The 19788-nt window shown below is 36.6% G+C and overlaps 1 protein-coding gene and 1 non-coding gene across 4 annotated transcripts in view; one reads left to right on the top strand and one right to left on the bottom strand.

Annotated features, from left to right (window-relative positions):
- The window catches only part of Ntan1 (N-terminal amidohydrolase 1), a 624645-nt gene that overhangs the window by 386289 nt on the left and 218568 nt on the right, over positions 1–19788 (bottom strand). The gene's annotated exons all lie outside the window — the stretch shown is intronic.
- Positions 5782–5854, top strand: TRNAT-CGU (transfer RNA threonine (anticodon CGU)). The gene has a single exon. It is a non-coding gene; the product is annotated as a tRNA-Thr (tRNA).

Here is a 19788-nt window from a genome sequence, read left to right as displayed (position 1 = left end):
CCACTGAGCTACCCGGGAACTCTAACCGACACCGATCCAATTTTTCCTTCTATATCCACAGACCTCAAAATGGGCTGACAACCGTCAAGCAACCAGCATTTGAGTGCACACTAACTCTGTGTCACTTAAATTGTGGTTTTCTGTTAACGAACAGTGACGTGTTTTATGCAAATCAAGCTTTCAGGTATAACTCCCTGTAAATCTGTATCATCTACTATCAACAGAAATGGACTTTCGGAGAAGATCTACAAGTAAATATAAGAACTACTGAAATAAGAATCAAATAAAGTGAAAATAAGTAGTATATTATAGAAATATAGAGCAGGTATACTCATTAATTTATAGTGTTCTGCCCAAGGGCATGTCTTCCACTGCACTCAAATGTTGGTTGCTTGACGGTTGTCAGCCCACTTTGAGGTCTGTCGATATAGAAGGAAAAATTGGATCGGAGTCGGGTAGAGTTCCCGGGTAGCTCAGTGGGAGAGCGTTGGTACGTTTAACCAAAGGTCCCGGGTTCGATACCCGGCCCCGAAACAATTTTTTCCTCGAAATTATTCAAATTAACTTTACAGGGAGTTATTCCTGAAAGCTTAATTTGCATAATACACGTCACTGGACGTAACAGAAAACCACAATTTAAGTCACACAGAGTTAGTGTGCACTCAAATGTTGGTTGCTTGACGGTTGTGAGCCCACTTTGAGGTCTGTGGATATAGAAGGAAAAATTGGATCGGTGTCGGGTAGAGTTCCCGGGTAGCTCAGTGGGAGAGCGTTGGTACGTTTAACCAAAGGTCCCGGGTTCGAAACCCGGCCCCGGAACAATTTTTCCCTCGAAATTAGTTTATTTTTCTACATAGTTTCCAGTCACATTGAGACACTTGTCGTAGTGTCTGACGAGTTTTGAAATTCCGCAATCATAGAATTCGACCGCCTGCCACTGCAGCCAACCTACGACGCTGGTTCAGTGTTGCCACGACCTACTCACGAAAATCAGGAGAAAATCATCGAAAAAAAAACAGGAGATTACAGTAGATTAATTAAACATGAATTTCCTCTTTGTATTATAATACACTCAGGGACAAAAAAACCGGACACTTTAATATTTGCTGGTATTTTGCAAAACATTATCTTCTCATACAATATTATGGTAGCCATCTGTTGTTATGGAGACGTGTATACATTGTTGATTGTTTTTTGTTTTATAAACAAGCCATTACAACCAAATATTCCAATTTTGCTTTCGGAGTCTCAGCTATAACAATTTTGTCTCAACCATTTTGTGCTTCATTATCGTTATCATTCGTTATTTCTTTATTTTTACATTTTCTGAGTTTAAGTGGGGTTGTAACATTTGTCTTAAAACAAGATGCGACCTGAAGATGTGGCTCGAGCTGTAGCCCTTTACGATGATGGATGCAGTGTACGTTACATTGCAAATGCTGTGAATATGGCTAGAAGCACAACCCATGATGCCATAAAACGGTACAGAGAGAGACCCTAGAATATACTAGAAGACCAGGTTCGGGTCATCCAAGAGCTACAAATCCAAATGAAGACAGGTATATGGTGTTGAGAGTTCTTAGGGAGCGCAACCTGCCAGCTACTAGTGTAGCCCAGCAATTTGTTAACATGAATGGACGCCCAATTTAGGCCAAAACAAGTTAGAAGGAGGTTGAAAGCAAGTGGACTGATATCAAGTAGACCTGCAACTGGTCCCAGACTTCTCAGGATGCATCGAGTTGAACGACTGCGTTTTGCAAATGATCACAGGGATTGAAGAAATGGACAGTGGAGCTGTGTTCTGTTCACCGATGAGTCCCGTTTCAAACTGTGCTCACCTGATGGACGTGAAAGAGTTTGGAGAAGGAGGGCAGAACGATTTTCACAGTGTTGCATTTCCGAAAATGTGCTGTATGGAGGTGGTGGAGTGATGGTTTGGGCTGGAGAGTGTACGGATGCTCGTACAGAGTTGGTTTTTATTGAAAATGGAAGACTAACAGCTGATAGGTATATAAATGAATGTTTGGCTGATCATGTTGTGCCATTTGGCCAATTTGTAGGCGATAATTTTGTTTTAATGCATGACAATGCACGGCCGCATGTTGCCCATGCGGTCGGAGATTATCTCCAAGAAGTGGGAATCCATGTTCTTCCATGGCCAGGAAGGAGTCCAGACATGAACCCAATTGAACACGCGTGGGTCATGCTGGGACGGCGTATTAAGAATAGACGACCGAGACCAGAATCGTTACAAGAGTTGAGGCGAGCACTTGGCGAAGAATGGGAACTTATTCCTCAAGAAGACATTGCTAACCAAATTGAGAGCATGCCAAGACGTATGGATGCAGTTATTCAAGCCAGAGGGGGTAATGCCCGTTACTAAAAGGAGTTTTTAATGTTTAAGGCACCATAAAATGAAAAAACAGTTAGACCAAACGATGTCATAGTTATACGCCATTTGTAATTTTTTGTAAATTTTCTCATCAGAGATTTTTTTTCAAATGTTGTCGTATAAGGTGCTAAATGAAACATTATTTTGTTTAAATGGGTTTTATTTCATTTTGAAATAATTGGCAACAAAATACAAGCAAATACAGGAGTTTGCCGGTTTTTTTGTCCCTGAGTGTATTAATTACAAAACAGTGTACTGTAAGAAAGATGATACTGTTGTATTACTATATAGCACATCCCTAACCAATGAAATGGAACAATTTTGCTAAATATACGAGTAATTACTGTCATCTCTACTCAGCGTACGTAACGAAGTCATGCAATTTTGTATTAAAATGTATTAATCAGGAATTTTTCGTGTATTCACAAAAGATTTTCGATACAACGAGATTTATTTTAAAGGCGATATTAAATACAGTACTGCGACTATAACAGACGAAAAATTATCCCCTTTCTTGCTTTTACATAACTATCCTTTAAACTGTTCATCATTTTTCCACTCTGATTTGTAATATTCTAGGAGTATTTACTTTTCTTTCTTGCTGGGACAATTTCACTCAATTTAAAAGATCACTGTGCAAGATATGTAACACCAAAATGCCATTACCTACACTTCACTTTCTCACTGTTTCACGTGCACACAATCAGAAACAAACTTCACTATACTGAATAAGTTTGGTTCTTCCTCTGTTTCCCGAGTCCCCAAAACAATAATGAAATAACTTAATTCTGTCGTCCATTTGCAAAAGGGGATATGTCCAAAATAACAAAGTGTTGGAAAATCGCAACAAAAAATCATAACAGACTTAAAATACTAAAATGTTCATGAATCCCGACTATATGTATTCATAGTGATCTAAAAATATGTGAACATTTTAATTTAACTTATAGTTTTTGCGATTTTCCAACACTTCGTTTCTCTATCATTCTGTAATTATGTTTAGACCAACGAGTGGATTGGAGAGACCCATAACTCTGAGCCACGTGTATAAAACATGGTCTTTATCTGCTGTATGCTGATTAGAGATGGGTAAAAAATAACACAACAGTTATTTTGGAACTGTTCCGGTCTCGGAACTGTTGCAAAAATGAACAGTAGGTCGGAACCTCCTGTTCCGAAATAACAGTGTTCCGACTCCGAGCTGCTCACTTGCCCAGCTGTTGCGGGCTCGCAGTACCGCGTTGCACAAGGCATGTTCCGACTCCGAGATAACAGTCGGAACGTCGGAGCTCGTTCCGATGAACCAATTACATACAGCTGCAGTTACACTGTTCTCGTTGTTCTTTATGTTGTACTTGGAACTTCGTTGGATGAAGTTGGTACTTGAAATTCTCACGTGGTTGGAGGGGGACGCATGGAAATTGAAATCCTTGGGTGGCGCGAACTTTAATATCAACAATTGGAAGACTGGCCAATCATCTGTAATGTGTCCTAGTTACAGTAAGTATTTAATAATCTGTAATATTCATTCCTATTCAATTCCGCGGGAATTGTTAATTCCCGCTTTATAGTTTATTTCACCGTTCCTTCACTAATTCTGTTTTATAAACATTCCACAAAGTCATAAAGTACGCATACTATTATTAATTCATTGATCAGCTGATTCTATACATGTAAGGTTAAAGTCGTAAATGGTAATGAGTGGTTTAGTTACAATATGTCTGTATGTCGTTTGTTGAGGTTAAGTCTGACAAGCACAAGTTTTTGTGATATCTTCTCTGTTATCAAAGAACGACAAAAATGTTATAGCATTATTTGTTGGAAACTGCCCATATAAGTACTGATTTGGAGAGCGAGGTTTAATGCGAAGTTTAAATTACACTTTGGTAAAGTTGCATTTCCACATTTTACTAACCCACTGCGGGGTTTCCAGGTTTCAGTATTGCCAATATATATCTTTTGTATTATTTATAAAATTGTAATATTTATTATTATTATTATTATTATTATTATTATTATTATTATAACTGTGCATTAAGAAAAGTAAAAATAAAAATTAATGATTTGTTTTTTTTTTTATTATGTAATAGAACAGAAATTACATACAATATGTTTTAAATGTCGTGTTAATTTTTTTTAGTTGGCTACCATGTCTTTATAACTTTATGTACGAAAACAAAGTGTTGTATTCTGTCCTTGTAGTCAACAGCTGTTTAATTACTAACATTAAGCTTTTGAGTTCTGTCCGCGTGCACAGCAATTTTCCAAAATCGATTCGAATGTGCATTGCAGTGCCATCTATAGATAAGAATGTGTACTATGTCATGCCTATGAGTGCTCCAGTGTGAGCTGCATGGTGAAGAGGGAGGGTACTGTACCGTTCGTTTGAACGACTCCTCAAAAGGAACAAGAGTCAAAGAGAAGGCATGTATCAATGAACGACTCCGACTCATCACCACTGGTGACTGTTATTTCGGAACTGTTATTTGGAATATAGTATTTTTTCGGAACCGGAACCGTCGGAACTGTTCCGGGAAAAGAACAACTTCGCCCATCACTAGTGCTGATTTCATAATCCGCTGCTGGACTCCAGGCGAGAGGCGACTCCTTGCTTCTTGATAAGCATCATTGTGGCGACACATTATGAGCAGGGAGACAAATGAAAACATTGACTTGTGTATAAGATGCAAAAATAAAACATGATGACATAATATACGTGTACTGAAGTCATGAGTTGAAAATCCGGGCATAGAACTGGGTGACTGCGGCATGCCAAAAAGGCAGGAGAAATTCTGACTTTTGACAAAAAATCAGTAGAGCAGTAGATTCAATGGAAAAACAGGAAATCTCCTGCTGAATCAGTAGGTATGGCAACACTGCGCTGGTTTTCAACTCTCCGTCATCGTCAAAGCGCTTCGAGCCAAGCCACGTCTTCACGTGCATGAAGAGATGGTAATCGCTAAGCGCCAAATCTGGGCTATAGGGAGGGTGATCCAATACTTCCCAGTTGATCTCTTGCAGCTTGGTCGCAGTACGACGCAGGAAAATCACCCCAGAGCTCCATGTTTGCAGCTTTTCTTGGGAAACGTAAAAGCGGTAGCTTCCCGTTACTTTCCTCACACCACTCTCTCTTTCGCATCTTAATAGATCCCAGGGGGCCCAGCGAGAAAGTGAGGAGAGTGAATTTGACTAATTAGTAATAATATTCCCATAGCTAGCAGTGCATAATAACTGCGGATTCCGGGCCAACAAGTCACTCAGTTGAGTGCGCTCCTAGTATAATGGCAGTTGACATTGGATACACGTCAACATATACATGCCAAACTTGGAGTCAGGCCACAAAGGGAAACATTGACGGAGGAAGGTTCGGTCCGGTGCTGTGGATTGAATTCGGCGTAGCTCAGTGGTCAGAGCGCTTGGTACGTAGAATCAAGAATCCGGGTTCGATTCCCGGCGCCGGAGCGAATTTTTCTCCTAAAATATTAAGTGTCAACATTACAAATAAATTCTGTAGGACAAATTAATATAGGGGAACATGGGGCGGAACGGGGTAGTTAATGTTTGAATGTTTTTATTTGGTATCAAATAATGTAAATGTATGGGTTTTATGACATATATGCCTTTATTACGCTGTAAACAAGTAAAAAAAATACGCACTTCGAGTGAAATCCGGTCATTATAACCTTAAAATAAATTAGTTTTTCGAAATGTGTGTTTTGCCCCGTTCTGCCCCACGTATGGGGCAAAATGGGGTATCTATTTTTTTTTAATAATTAAATGGCAAAAGTGACAAAAATTATATACTGAAAGTGTGAATACTACAACATTTTACAAGTTTACTTGAGAAAAAGTCATTCGCAAAATACGCAAATGTGCGTGGCATCCTCGTCTTCACCGTCTACTCCTGCGCAACAATTGTGAGCCCATTTCAGACATGATACGCATCTAATCCAACCTTCTTCTGACAAACAACAGGACGTACAACCCAATACAGGAGGAGAAATTTAATGAAATATGACGTGGGGCAGGACGGGGTACTGCCCTGTTATGCCCCACCCCGTTTTGCCCCATAGTCGCAATTTCTAAGTTATGAGATATTGGCAGGAAAAATAACGCACGAAATTTAAGAAAGTTTCGGAATTAAAAGCCAGGTAAGCACTCTATAATATGACATTAAAATAGATTATCTAAATAAATCTCATTTCTACTTACGTGTGGCACGAGAACACTTTAAAGCTGCAAATGAATGATACAATATGATGCAGCAACCGAATAACATACAACAGATGCAAGGTATGGCAGTAAGTGTTGTGTAATGATATATTTACATGAGTTGACGAAGTTCTAAAAAAAATTCGGTAGATTGCACTACTTGTTGGGAAGATAGAGAGGCTATACCCCGTCCTGCCCCATATTCCCCTATCTATAATATTCCGTCATTAAGTTGATGTTAAGTAAATTCAATGAAAATTGCCCAATCTTAACCTCGCAAAAAATACTTATCAGTTGAAATATTTATTAATATCTCTACAAGAAGTTTTAATATATTCACACTCAAACATTGATGAAGATATTTCATATCTGCTTCACTTCCTGTTACCTATTATCATGAGGTTCAAACTACGCTTTTAAAGCCAAATTTAATTTATTTTAATCTGCAAACATTTATTTCGTATTGTTTAGTAAGACTGAGGGCAACTATTTTAATAAAGTTTCTGAAATCCCAGTGCGGATGCACCTTGCTAACCTCCAAGTGCAAATCACCCTTGCCCCCGAATTTCATACCTAATTGGTTTTTAAAGACGTAATATACGAACACCTGAACTCCCACGAACACGTGTGTCTGAAGTCCACAAACAATGCAGGCGCCGTGAGAATATTGTAAGTGAAAACAAGAAAATTATTATTCCACCGGATACAGACATTGCCGCTGCAAAGGAAGTAAAATATATGTAAAATTTCAATGTCATGCTCGTACGGACACCTGCAGAGCTTGATGGTATTTATCGCTAGAAAGAAAACGACAGAAATTACAAAAGAAATGTGACATAATTAACAAGGGGAAGAATAAGAACTCCAAACCCGCCATTCTAATAAAACCTGTATTAAATTATAGGGCTAAAAGACTAGATTCTATAGTACAACTGTTACAAATATAGTCAGTTGGCCATTGTAAACCCGATTTATTGTTGTCCTTCATTCTTTCTGTACTTTCCAAACAATAGAGTTATTACGAAGAATTTGGTACACTAATGGTTATTTTTTTGTTCCATTTAGAAACGGGATGGACGAAAGTTTTCCAACCGATCGGTCGATCTACTGTACATAAACTGCTTTACAGAGAAAGAATGAAATAAGTGTGAAATCCTACGAGTAACAGAGGTGGGATGTGATAGCGTTTTGCCATCACAGCTTCTAATTGTGACAGGTCCGGAAAAATCGCTGTGACAGGTAATACAGAACTAGTCACATGTGTTGTGCAAATCTAGTCTTTCAGGTAAAGCTTCCTGTAAAGCAGATTTGAATAATTTCAAATCTGCTTTACAGGAAGCTTTACCTGAAAGACTAGATTTGCATAATATATACGTCACTGTGTACGTTAACAGAAAACCACAATTCCAAGTCACACAGAGTTTGTGTGCACTCGATGTGGGTCTCTGGCGTTTCGTCAGCCCACGCGAGTTGTGTGGATATAGAGGGAAAAGTTGAGACGGTGTCGGATGGAGTTCCCGGGTGGCTCAGTTGGCAGAGCGCTGGTACGCTCAACCAGAGGTCCCGGGATCGATACCCGGCCCCGGAACAATTTTTCCCTTGAAATTAATAAAGACATGGATTGGTTAGTCAGTGGAGTTTAAAAGGGCGCGTCAGCTACTATGGCTATTTGAACCCTTATCTAAAATCCTTCATAAAACAGGAACACAATACAATAACCAGAATGCTTAAATGAATAAAAAGCATTGTCACGGTTACATGCATTGGTAAAATACCGGAGTTTTCTTTACACTTGACTAGCCACAATCTAAAAATTGCAGTTTTTAAGATGAGGGATGATAACATATGTAGCGCCCCAATAAAGCATCCGGGACACCTCGTTTCTATTCTTAAAATATTTAGTTCGGTATCTTCATTGTACTCTTAAAAATTCTTTATAGGCTTACAGTTTTTCAGAATCCTGTACATACGATTAAACGACCCTACGCCTTTCAGTTTTGATATTCTTAATTCGTATGAAATACAGAAGATAATACGACATATTACGTGTATTACTGTACACGTGTGATACTTTATATATGAAAGTGAATATCCAGCTACAAGTTCAATGCCCAACAATAAAACAGTACTGGAACGATCGGTTTATTAATATACGGCATCCCACTAGTTTTACAGTCATGTTACGAAATATTCTGGTCGTAAAACTTGAAAGCAAATACGTTTGGTATGATGTGAATGGTAGGCGTCGTCTACTTCATCCTGTTCCAAAGGTACTGAATACCGACAAATTTTAATACGCAATAAGAGATACGTGCACAAAAGTAGAAAATATTTCCAGTGATTCTTCGCTCTCGACCTAATAACTATTGCGTCAGTAGCAATCCTTTCTGGCTCACAGACCAAAGATTTTACAACCTGAGGCAATTCTCCAACATGTTATAACCCAAATGTATCTGCAACCAGTCATGTATTGAGGATTATTTTTTTTTGGGGGGGGGGAGGAGATTAAATCACATTTTTGTACCAAATCATAAAATTATATATTCATTATATAGGTTCTCGACGCAGTTGGACCCCAATCATGGCCTTAAAGACATCTTACTATGGTATTATTTTTATTCTAGGTTCACTGTTAAGGGGAGTTGGTCATTATCGCATGCAAAATAATGGTAAAAATTGCCTATCTTCTAGCAGTCATAAATATAATAGTCTACTATTTATCAGTGGTTTTTCATTTTTGTTAGCTATGTGTGTATACATATTAAGCTTTAAAATGAAAAAGAATGGTGACTCTAGAATAAATCTGTATCCTTAAATTATTTTTTTTAATTAAGCACAATATTTTTTTTATAAATTCACTACATGTCTGTGATTAGGTACACTCTATTCACTTATTATAACACATATGGAATTGAAAATTTGACCACTTACTGCTAATAGATACCAAAACATACCCTACTAAAATTATTCATATATCTGTAATATTATGGGCATAGGGCTTACAGTAATCATCACCGTCAATAAATTTAAAAAAAAATTGAAGATTAGTATAAGCCCTATGCCCATAATATTACAGATATTTTAATAATTTTAGTAGGGTATGTTTTAGTATCTGTTAGCAGTAAGTGGCCAAAATTTTAATTCAATGTGTGCTATGATAAGTAAATAGAGTGTACCTAATCACAGGTATGTAGTGAATTTATATAAAAAACATGTTTAAATTCAAAAATTAATTTAAGGGTAATATTTACACTAGATTAACCATTCTTTTTTCATTTTAAAGTCTAATGTGTATACATATATCACTAAAAAAATGAAATAGCTGTGATAAATAGTATTACATTTATGACTGCTTGAAGATAGGCTATTTTTACCATTACTTTGCATGCGATAACGTCCAATTCCCCTTAATCCGATTTTAAAATAGTTTATAAAGGAGAATATTAATATTAATGATAAAAACAATAATAAAATGAACTTTTTTTTCCTTAAGACTATTTAATGTATATTTCCGACACATTACACAAAATGATAGGCTACAAAAGTCTATTGAAATATACTCATAACCTATATGAAATTGAAGTAAATTATTAAAACAATGGAATATTACATTGAAATATCGACATATCAAAATGGCAAGCGATATTAATACTATCATCATCATCATCATCATCATCATCATCATCATCATCATCATCCAATTCAAGCACTAGACCTAGTGGTCTGTTGCGGTCTCAATGGTTTCATGCCATCTTTTTAGTGGTCTTCCAACAGATCGTTGTCCAGAAGGGCGATAACGTAGCACTGCCTTTGGCCATCTTTCTCTTGGCATTCTCTCAGCATGCTGTTAGGTCAGCGTCGCCGGTGTGCCAGAATTTTGTCCCGCAGGAGCTCTTTAACAGGCCAGTAAATCCACTGATATGAGCCTGTCGCATTTACACACACTTAAATGCCATCGACCTGGGCCGGAATCGAACCCGCAACCTCAAGCATAGAAGGCCAGCACTATACCAACTACGGTACGAGGTCAACTGTAAGTAGAAAATCTTTTTAATTCGAAGCACAAATAAAACCTAAGATAGCAAGACATTCAGAGATTCGGTGCATTCTTTTGGTCACGGAGGTGCCCGAAATCTGATACTGCAGTCCGAGGCTTGTGTTTACCAGCTCTACCATACGTATGACTGTTGAAGTCCTTAGGACAGCATTCCTGTAAATATCTGATTTACTATTTGGTAACATCTATCGATTCAGCTTACACAACACTTAGTTCCGATGAAGACAATTTCTTAGTGATTGATTACCGTGAAGTACACAATTTCTGAGAAAAAGAATAGGTTACATAAACCAATAGTTCACCTTGTCAATATTGTTTCTTATTGGAGATTTCTAATACTAATATTTTTATTTTTCAGAAAACGTTTGTAACGGACACGGTAAAACACAAAAAAATAATTTCATGCGCTTAATTTTAAGGCACAGAACATAGAAGACAGAGCTCGACGTTTCAAGCATTCTTAGTACCATCGTGGCTCACAATAATTCTAACATTCATTTAAAACCCTATTTATTTTACTTTTCCATTAGCGCAAAGAGAAAGAGAGAGTAGGAACAGAGAGCTTGAAGTCCGTATCAAATATTAATCTATGTTATTTTAAGCCATCTGTCATTTACATTTAAACGTAAAGAAACATATAACCATACAAAAACATAATTAATTATTCTCTTCTTGGAATACGCCCAAGAATTAGGAAAGAACGAGTTCATTCGTGATCACCATTTCATTACCCAACTCTAAGTATCTTTATACAGATAAGCACTTACGGCTAGAACTCCTACTCGCCATACATCTCATCTCTCACACCCATTTTCTATCTCTTTATACCTATCATAAAAGGCAAGTACTAATGTCCTTCAGCACTGTGAGCAAGTTTTACCATTTAATTATACAAACTACAGTTGCAAGGCATCGAGAAAGGCGTCTCTTGGTTAATTTGACCCTGGATTGAATATCAAAGTATAAATATCTGTAGATTTCATATGGTACATATCATACTGAAAATACAGATACTTGAAATTCTAGCAGAGAATTTATCTTGACATCCCGTTACCGGTTCACCTAGTATGCCATTATTTCTTTCACAAAAAAGTATCGTTTCATGAAAAACAACCATTCTTCTTACATTTTCACACGCAAGCTACATAACAATAATAATAATACGATTATATAAATATTGCGGCATGTGTTTAACTATAGAAAACGCTATGTTCAAATACAAATAAACTTGCTATTTTAGGTGTGGATTGGAAAGAGAGGCTGTTCAGTACCTTTGTGCGAGATCGTGCGTATTTGCTTGTTTTCCGCACAGAACCAATACGCGGTAAGTGTGAAATACCACATTCAGTATTCCCAACGTAACACACATAACAATTTCCCTCTTCTTACCGCTTAAGCGCGACATTCATTTTACTGTTTTAGACTTTTAACATATTATTTTTAGAGACGTTTAACATAATAATAATTATAAATTGGAAACTTACCACTACAATTTCACCTAAATTGCAATGTTAATTATTGTTTTTAAATATTTGCAAAAATTAAGTAAAGTCTACTACTCCACGAAACTTATTGCATTCCTGATACAAGTAACATTAAGGAAGGCGTGAAAAAATCAACAAGATTCCAAATGCCGATGTTATTACTGCAATATGTCATATAAATAATATTGTTAAAATATTAAAATGAAAAATAAATCATTACATAACCTTACCGTTTGTTTTAAGTTCGCATTTATAGACTGGGGGGGGGGGGAGACAGACATATATCACGGCCTGCTGGAGTATAGTAAACACAGAAAACATTTTATAGCAACAATGTTGAAGAAAGATATTTTGGTTTTCCGAAGTAGCCGTCATTAAACAGAAACCAACATGGAGATTTCATTGCAACTAATTAGAAATTCGTCTTTCAGGTATGTAATAAACGATCTTCGCACAAAATAATGTACGATACACGAGCGGTATGTTTGTTTTCATGTTCTCGGAAATTAAAAAAGCTCAACTACGTTTCGCTTTTTCAATCTTTTCCTCGACCATAAAAACGTCAACATACCGCTCTTGTAACGTATATTACTATTATGTGAAACAAGGAGTCAAAGTCAGGATAAGATAAGAAATGTCAGAAGGAAGTGAAATTGGGAGAGTAGTACGTCAAGGATGCACTTTATCACCTACCCTGTTCAAAATCTACTTGGAGGATTTAATGAAGAACTGTTTTCAGAACATGGAAGGGGTGATAGTAACAGGAAGAAGAATAAAGCGCATAAAATTTGCTGATGATATGGCGTTGTTAGCAGAAGAGGTGACGATACTAAGGGATATGCTACTGGAGCTAAATTACAGCTGTGAGCAGTATGGGATGAAGACAAATGTAAACAAGACGAAGACCATGGTTGTCGGAAGATAAAGTGCGAATACTAAATGAGACAGTAGAGCATCTGGACAGATTCAAATACATGGGATGTACTACAAGCAGTAACATGAGCTGCTGCCAGGAAGTCAAAAGGAGGATAGCAATGGTAAATGAAACTTTTAATAGAAAAAGAAGCATCTTCTGCGGACCCCTGAAAAAGAACTAAAGAAGAGATTAGTAAAGTGCTTTGTGTGGAGTGTGGCATTGTATGGAGTAAAAACGTGGACATTACAACGAAGTGAAGAGAAGTGACTGAAAGCATTTGAAATGTGGACATGTTGGTTCCATTTTAAATGATTGTCAAAATTTATGCCTAAATAGCTTACTTAACTTCAGAGAACTCCTTAATAATTGGACATTTACACTCTATAAGGCAACAATTAGAGTTATGTAATTTAATACTTAATACAGATGTGGGAGGTTTGTTACATTTTTCAGATAACGAGAATGGAATAATTATGGACTAACAATTGCACATGCATTTCTTGAAAAGAGTACAAGTTAGTACAATACACTTATTGGGTGCCATTACACTTCTACCTACCTTCGGAGGTAGGTTAATTTATTTACAAGTGATTATAAAGTGAATATTTTATACGACATAATAAGTTTGATAGTTCTTCAAAGGAAGAAGAAAATCACAATGTGTTCGTTCGTCGGCGTAGAACATTTAAAGCGCGACAAATGTGTATTTTGATAATGTCTTCGACTTCAATGAGACATTTAGAATGACTTCAGTTAAACTGGCACTGGCTTGAAAGATGACGTCACTTGTGCACCTTCTTGTGCAATTGTATTTTTTCTTATACAAATGTACTAATACTTCGTGAAACGCATGTTGCACAAGTCTTGTCAAAACTGAAGACCGTACTTGTACAAATGTAACTTTTAACTTGTTCTTTCGTGAAATAGGGTCCTGGGCGCTCTTTTTTCCAGTACAAGGCTGTGTTCCGTGATAATCGTCAGTCATTTGTGATGGACAATTTGAGGATGAATCTCATTATATCGGGTGATTCAGACCATCCGTAACAGTAATTTATTTCGGAAATTAGTGCATTAAAATTTTCGAGACAAAAATATTTATAACTAAACCACATGTGAACTTTCACTTGAGCTTGACTTCTTCACTCACCCCTAACAGGAAGTAGGGTCAAATAGGGTACCATTTGATAGAGCTCTTCAAAACAAATAACTTTCATAAGAAACGTTTTTATTAATTCCTACTCTCTCAATGAGAAAACGTACAAAAAGGCAATTGGTGATTCGAACCACCTGTAAGTCATTTCTTTGGGAAACTAGTGCATTAAAATTTTGGACACAAAAATATTTATAACTAAGGCACATGTGAACTTTCACTTGAGCTTGATTTCTTCACTCACCCCTAACAGGAAGTAGGGTCAAATAGGGTACCATTTGATAGAGCTCTTCAAAACAAATAACTTTCATAAGAAACGTTTTTATTAATTCCTACTCTCTCAATGAGAAAACGTACAAAAAGGCAATTGGTGATTCGAACCACCTGTAAGTCATTTCTTTCTGAAACTAGTGCATTAAAATTTTGGAGACAAACATATTTATTACTAAGGCACATGTGAACTTTCACTTGAGCTTGATTTCTTCACTCACTCCTAACAGGAAGTAGGGTCAAATAGGGTACCATTTGATAGAGCTCTTCAAAACAAATAACTTTCATAAGAAACGTTTTTATTAATTCCTACTCTTTCAATGAGAAAACGTACAAAAAGGCAATTGGTGATTCGAACCACCTGTAAGTCATTTCTTTCGGAAACTAGTGCATTAAAATTTTGGAGACAAACATATTTATTACTAAGGCACATGTGAACTTTCACTTGAGCTTGATTTCTTCACTCACCCCTAACAGGAAGTAGGGTCAAATAGGGTACCATTTGATAGAGCTCTTCAAAATGAATAACTTTCATAAGAAACGTTTTTATTAATTCCTACTCTCTCAATGAGAAAACGTACAAAAAGGCAATTGGTGATTCGAACCACCTGTAAGTCATTTCTTTGGGAAACTAGTGCATTAAAATTTTGGAGACAAACATATTTATTACTAAGGCACATGTGAACTTTCACTTGAGCTTGATTTCTTCACTCACCCCTAACAGGAAGTAGGGTCAAAGAGGGTACCATTTGATAGAGCTCTTCAAAATGAATAACTTTCATAAGAAACGTTTTTATTAATTCCTACTCTTTCAATGAGAAAACGTACAAAAAGGCAATTGGTGATTCGAACCACCTGTAAGTCATTTCTTTCGGAAGCTGGTGCATTAAAATTTTGGAGACAAACATATTTATTACTAAGGCACTTGTGAACTTTCACTTGAGCTTGATTTCTTCACTCACCCCTAACAGGAAGTAGGGTCAAATAAGGTACCATTTGATAGAGCTCTTCAAAATGAATAACTTTCATAAGAAAAGTTTTTATTAATTCCTACTCTTTCAATGAGAAAACGTACAAAAAGGCAATTGGTGTTTCGAACCACCTGTAAGTCATTTCTTTGGGAAACTAGTGCATTAAAATTTTGGACACAAAAATATTTATAACTAAGGCACATGTGAACTTTCACTTGAGCTTGATTTCTTCACTCACCCCTAACAGGAAGTAGGGTCTAATAGGGTACCATTTGATAGAGCTCTTCAAAACAAATAACTTTCATAAGAAACGGTTTTATTAATTCCTACTCTTTCAATGAGAAAACGTACAAAAAGGCAATTGGTGATTCGAACCACCTGTAAGTCATTTCTTTCTGAAACTAGTGCATTAAAATTTTGGACACAAACATATTTATTACTAAGGCACATGTGAACTTTCACTTGAGCTTGATTTCTTCACTCACTCCTAACAGGAAGTACGGTCAAATAGGGTACCATTTGATAGAGCTCTTCAAAACAAATAACTTTCATAAGAAACGTTTTTATTAATTCCTACTCTTTCAATGAGAAAACGTACAAAAAGGCAATTGGTGTTTCGAACCACCTGTAAGTCATTTCTTTGGGAAACTAGTGCATTAAAATTTTGGACACAAAAATATTTATACCTAAGGCACACGTGAACTTTCACTTGAGCTTGATTTCATCAATGAACCCTAATAGAAATGTCCGTTACTCAGGAGAAGACGAGCGGAAAGAATGTGACCTTCTTGCCTATCGCTGTTGATTATTATAAACATCGCTCACATAAGCATCCCAGTATTCAGGTTATTACTCGTGCAGGAAACATGAGTAACAATGCGTATGGAAATTAAAGCTAAGTTGAACAGAAGGAGACCTAATGTTTCCGCTTACTGCAGTACAAATATTGCTCGGGTTGTCTTACTTTATCTATTCATAACCTTTCCTCCTCAGTCCGCTCTCGTCTTCTCCTGAGTCACCGACAGTAGGGTCAGTGGCGTATCGCTTTCAAATTTCAAATGAGACGCGGGTCAAATATGATACCATTTGATAGAGCTCTTCAAAACAAACAATTTTCATGGGAAAAGTCTTGATTAATTTCTACTCTTTCAATGAAAAAACATATGAAAAGACAATGGGTGATTCGGACCACCCATAAGTCACTTATTTCGGAAACTAGTGCATTAAAATTTTCGAGACAAACATATTTATAACTAAGGACATGTGAACTAACACTTGAGCTTGATTTCATCCAGTCTTTCAGTAACATATCAACATTAATTGTCTTACGATGAAAGAGTAATGGAACAGAGAAAAATAAAATAAATAATAAAATAAAAATAAATAAAATAAATAACAAATAATATATAAATAATAAAATAATATATATTAATTGTCTTGTTTACATTTCCGTCTTGTAACATTTCTCAATATTGACGGCCTGTCTTTTTGTACGTTTTCTCATTGAAAGAGTAGGAATGAATAAAAACGTTTCTTATGAAAGTTATTTGTTTTGAAGAGCTCTAACAAATGGTACCCTATTTGACCCTACTTCCTGTTAGGGGTGAGTGAAGAAATCAAGCTCAAGTGAAAGTTCACATGTGCCTTAGTTATAAATATTTTTGTCTCCAAAATTTTAATGCACTAGTTTCCGAAAGAAATGACTTACGTGTCGTCCGAATCACCCATAGCCTTTCCGTACATTTTCTCATTTAAAGAGTAGGAATTAATAAAAAAACGTTTACTATGAAAGTGTTTGTTTTGAAGATCTCTATCAAATGGTACCCTATTTGACCCTGACTCCCATTTTTAATTTTAAAGTGATACGCCACTGACCCTACTTCCTGTTAGGGCTGATTGATGAAATCAAGCTCAATTAAAAGTTCACATGTGGGTTAGTTATAAATATTTATGTCTCAAAAATTTTAATACACTAATTTCCGAAATAAATTACTGTTACGGGTGATCTGAATCATCCTGTATAGGCCTACTCTAATTCTTCAGCAGTTTGCGAGACAGCATAATTTGTACTGGTGATACTGCATATTGTTTATGTTAACATAAAATAATTGGAACGTAATTAAATATTTTTTCTCTTTTTTTTTCACATATTTTCCTGATTTTAGCACCTAAAAATCCGAGCCCTAACTGGTACTATTCACAATGAAGTTGTATTGCTGCCTTTCACTTCTAGCAATGAGCGTATTCCGAATCTCAGCGCTGAGCAATCTGATGGCATCACGGTGTCCCGAATTTCACCGATGGCGTCACTGATGCTCCACCGGTGTCATCAGCTTGCAGAGGTGGTGGCAGTCTCCATCAGCCGCCATCAGTGAATCTGATTGGTTCTTGTATAGGGCGGGAATTAGCAGACGAATGACATCGTGCACTGTTGTGTCATGGCGGTGTGTTTTGCTTTAGTTTTGCTGTATTCCTTGTAATGAGCACAATGTAAAAACAATATGTTAATGAATTTCAAAGGCATTTTCAAAGGCATATTGGTTCCGTTAAGTTCAATGTTAATTGAAAAATGAGTTCTATTCAGTCAATACTTAACATAAAACACAATAAAACATGTTATAATAACATTTACACAGATTTAAAAACAAACGTTTTCGCCAATTTTGATTGGCATCTTCAGGTCGTGTAGGTCGAATGGAACATGTTATAAAAAGTGAACACTTGGTATATGACGTTAAAAACCAAAGTTACAACTGTAATATCACTTAAAAACAGAGAATAGAATATAGCAAAAAGCCTCCAGGATGTGTGTAGAATCACTGTGTTGAAAGAGGCGTGTGTGAACCAAGGAAACAGCAAAACTCTTCTGTCATTGCAGATACAGTTTTCAAGATAGATTTGAAGATGCTACGAACAGGTCGGTCGTGTGGCCGTTATGGAGAGCAGGAAAAATCCTGTAAATTGTAAGGATAGAATGAAAGAATATTTAGAAGCGTTTAAGTATTATTTAAATCGTCTAAAACAATACTTACAAAAAATGGAAGAACGTCTTGAAATCCATGAGGACGGCGACACGACTGATCTTTACATTAGCGTATGACGAAAACTGTATACGTTGCACGACTAGTGGATGAGTGATCGTTACTTGCGTGTGATTTTAAACCGCGGGTTATTTGAATTTGGGTATTGTTCGTTAAGGAGCGGGCTATCATTATTATTAGAAAAGGTGGTAATAGGGTAAACTGTATAGTGATTGACCACTTAAGCTAATGAATAATAAAACAATGAAATAGCGGAAAACAGTGGTAACTTATTGAAGGAATTTTAAAGGCATTGGGTCAAGTGAAGATTCAGAAACAAATCAAAATCAATAAACAAAAGAAAAAATAAAATTTTAATGCAAAGATAAATTAAATAAACACAAGAAGTCCACTTTTACAGTTATTGACCATCTACTGCACAGTTATTGACCACACCCTTATTAGTGATTGACCGTCTGCTGCACAGTTATTGACCACACGCTTATTAGTGATTGACCGTCTACTGCACAGTTATTGAATACTCATTTATTAGTGACTGAACAACACATTTTCACAATTTTCACTTTTTTCTTGTCTGTTTCGTTTCTCTTCTTCTGATCTTTTTCATTAAGAACTATTCGCCACCGGCGTAGCTCTGTCGGCAAAGGTGTTTGCCTGCCGATCCGAAGTTTCGTTCGGGCGCGGGTTCAATTCCCGCTTAGGCTGATTACCTGGTTGGGTTTTTCCGAGGTTTTGCCCAACCGTAAGGCAAATTTCAGGTAATCTATGACGAATCCTCGGCCTCATCTCGCCAAATACCATCTCGCTATCATCAATCCCATCGACGCTAAATAACCTCGTAGTTGACACAGTGTCGTTAAATAACCAAGTTAAAAAAAAATAAGAAAAGAACTCTTCTCGCTGCCTTTTCTTTCATTTCTTATTCGCTTCCTTTCTTCTCTTGCCTCTTCTTCCATTTTTCTCTTTTGTGCCTTATCAGAAGCAAGTGTGTGTCATTTCTCTGATGTTATTACAAATGGCTTCACTCAGCACTGGACGAGGACCAAAGAACACTTTTCCTTCAACGGGATATTTGTTTCTGGACGCTAAGGTTGCTTTTAGGACACCAAACTTCTTGGCAGCTTCATTTAAATCAAATCCACTGCGTAGGTTCTGTAGCGTTTCGTAAAGCTTCCCCTGTATAATGCACTTTACCTGGCTTAGGCATTATAATATAGTATCAGTCCTGTAAAAATCCCCATCATTTAACCGATAACATATATAGAACTGAAGCACATTGGTCATTATTCTAACAA

The sequence above is a fragment of the Periplaneta americana genome, chromosome 14 (assembly GCF_040183065.1).
Source record: "Periplaneta americana isolate PAMFEO1 chromosome 14, P.americana_PAMFEO1_priV1, whole genome shotgun sequence".
NCBI classification, from domain to species: Eukaryota; Metazoa; Arthropoda; class Insecta; order Blattodea; family Blattidae; genus Periplaneta; species Periplaneta americana.
The sequence above is the reverse complement of the archived record's forward strand: the minus strand, read 5'-3'. Positions and strand labels throughout refer to the sequence as shown.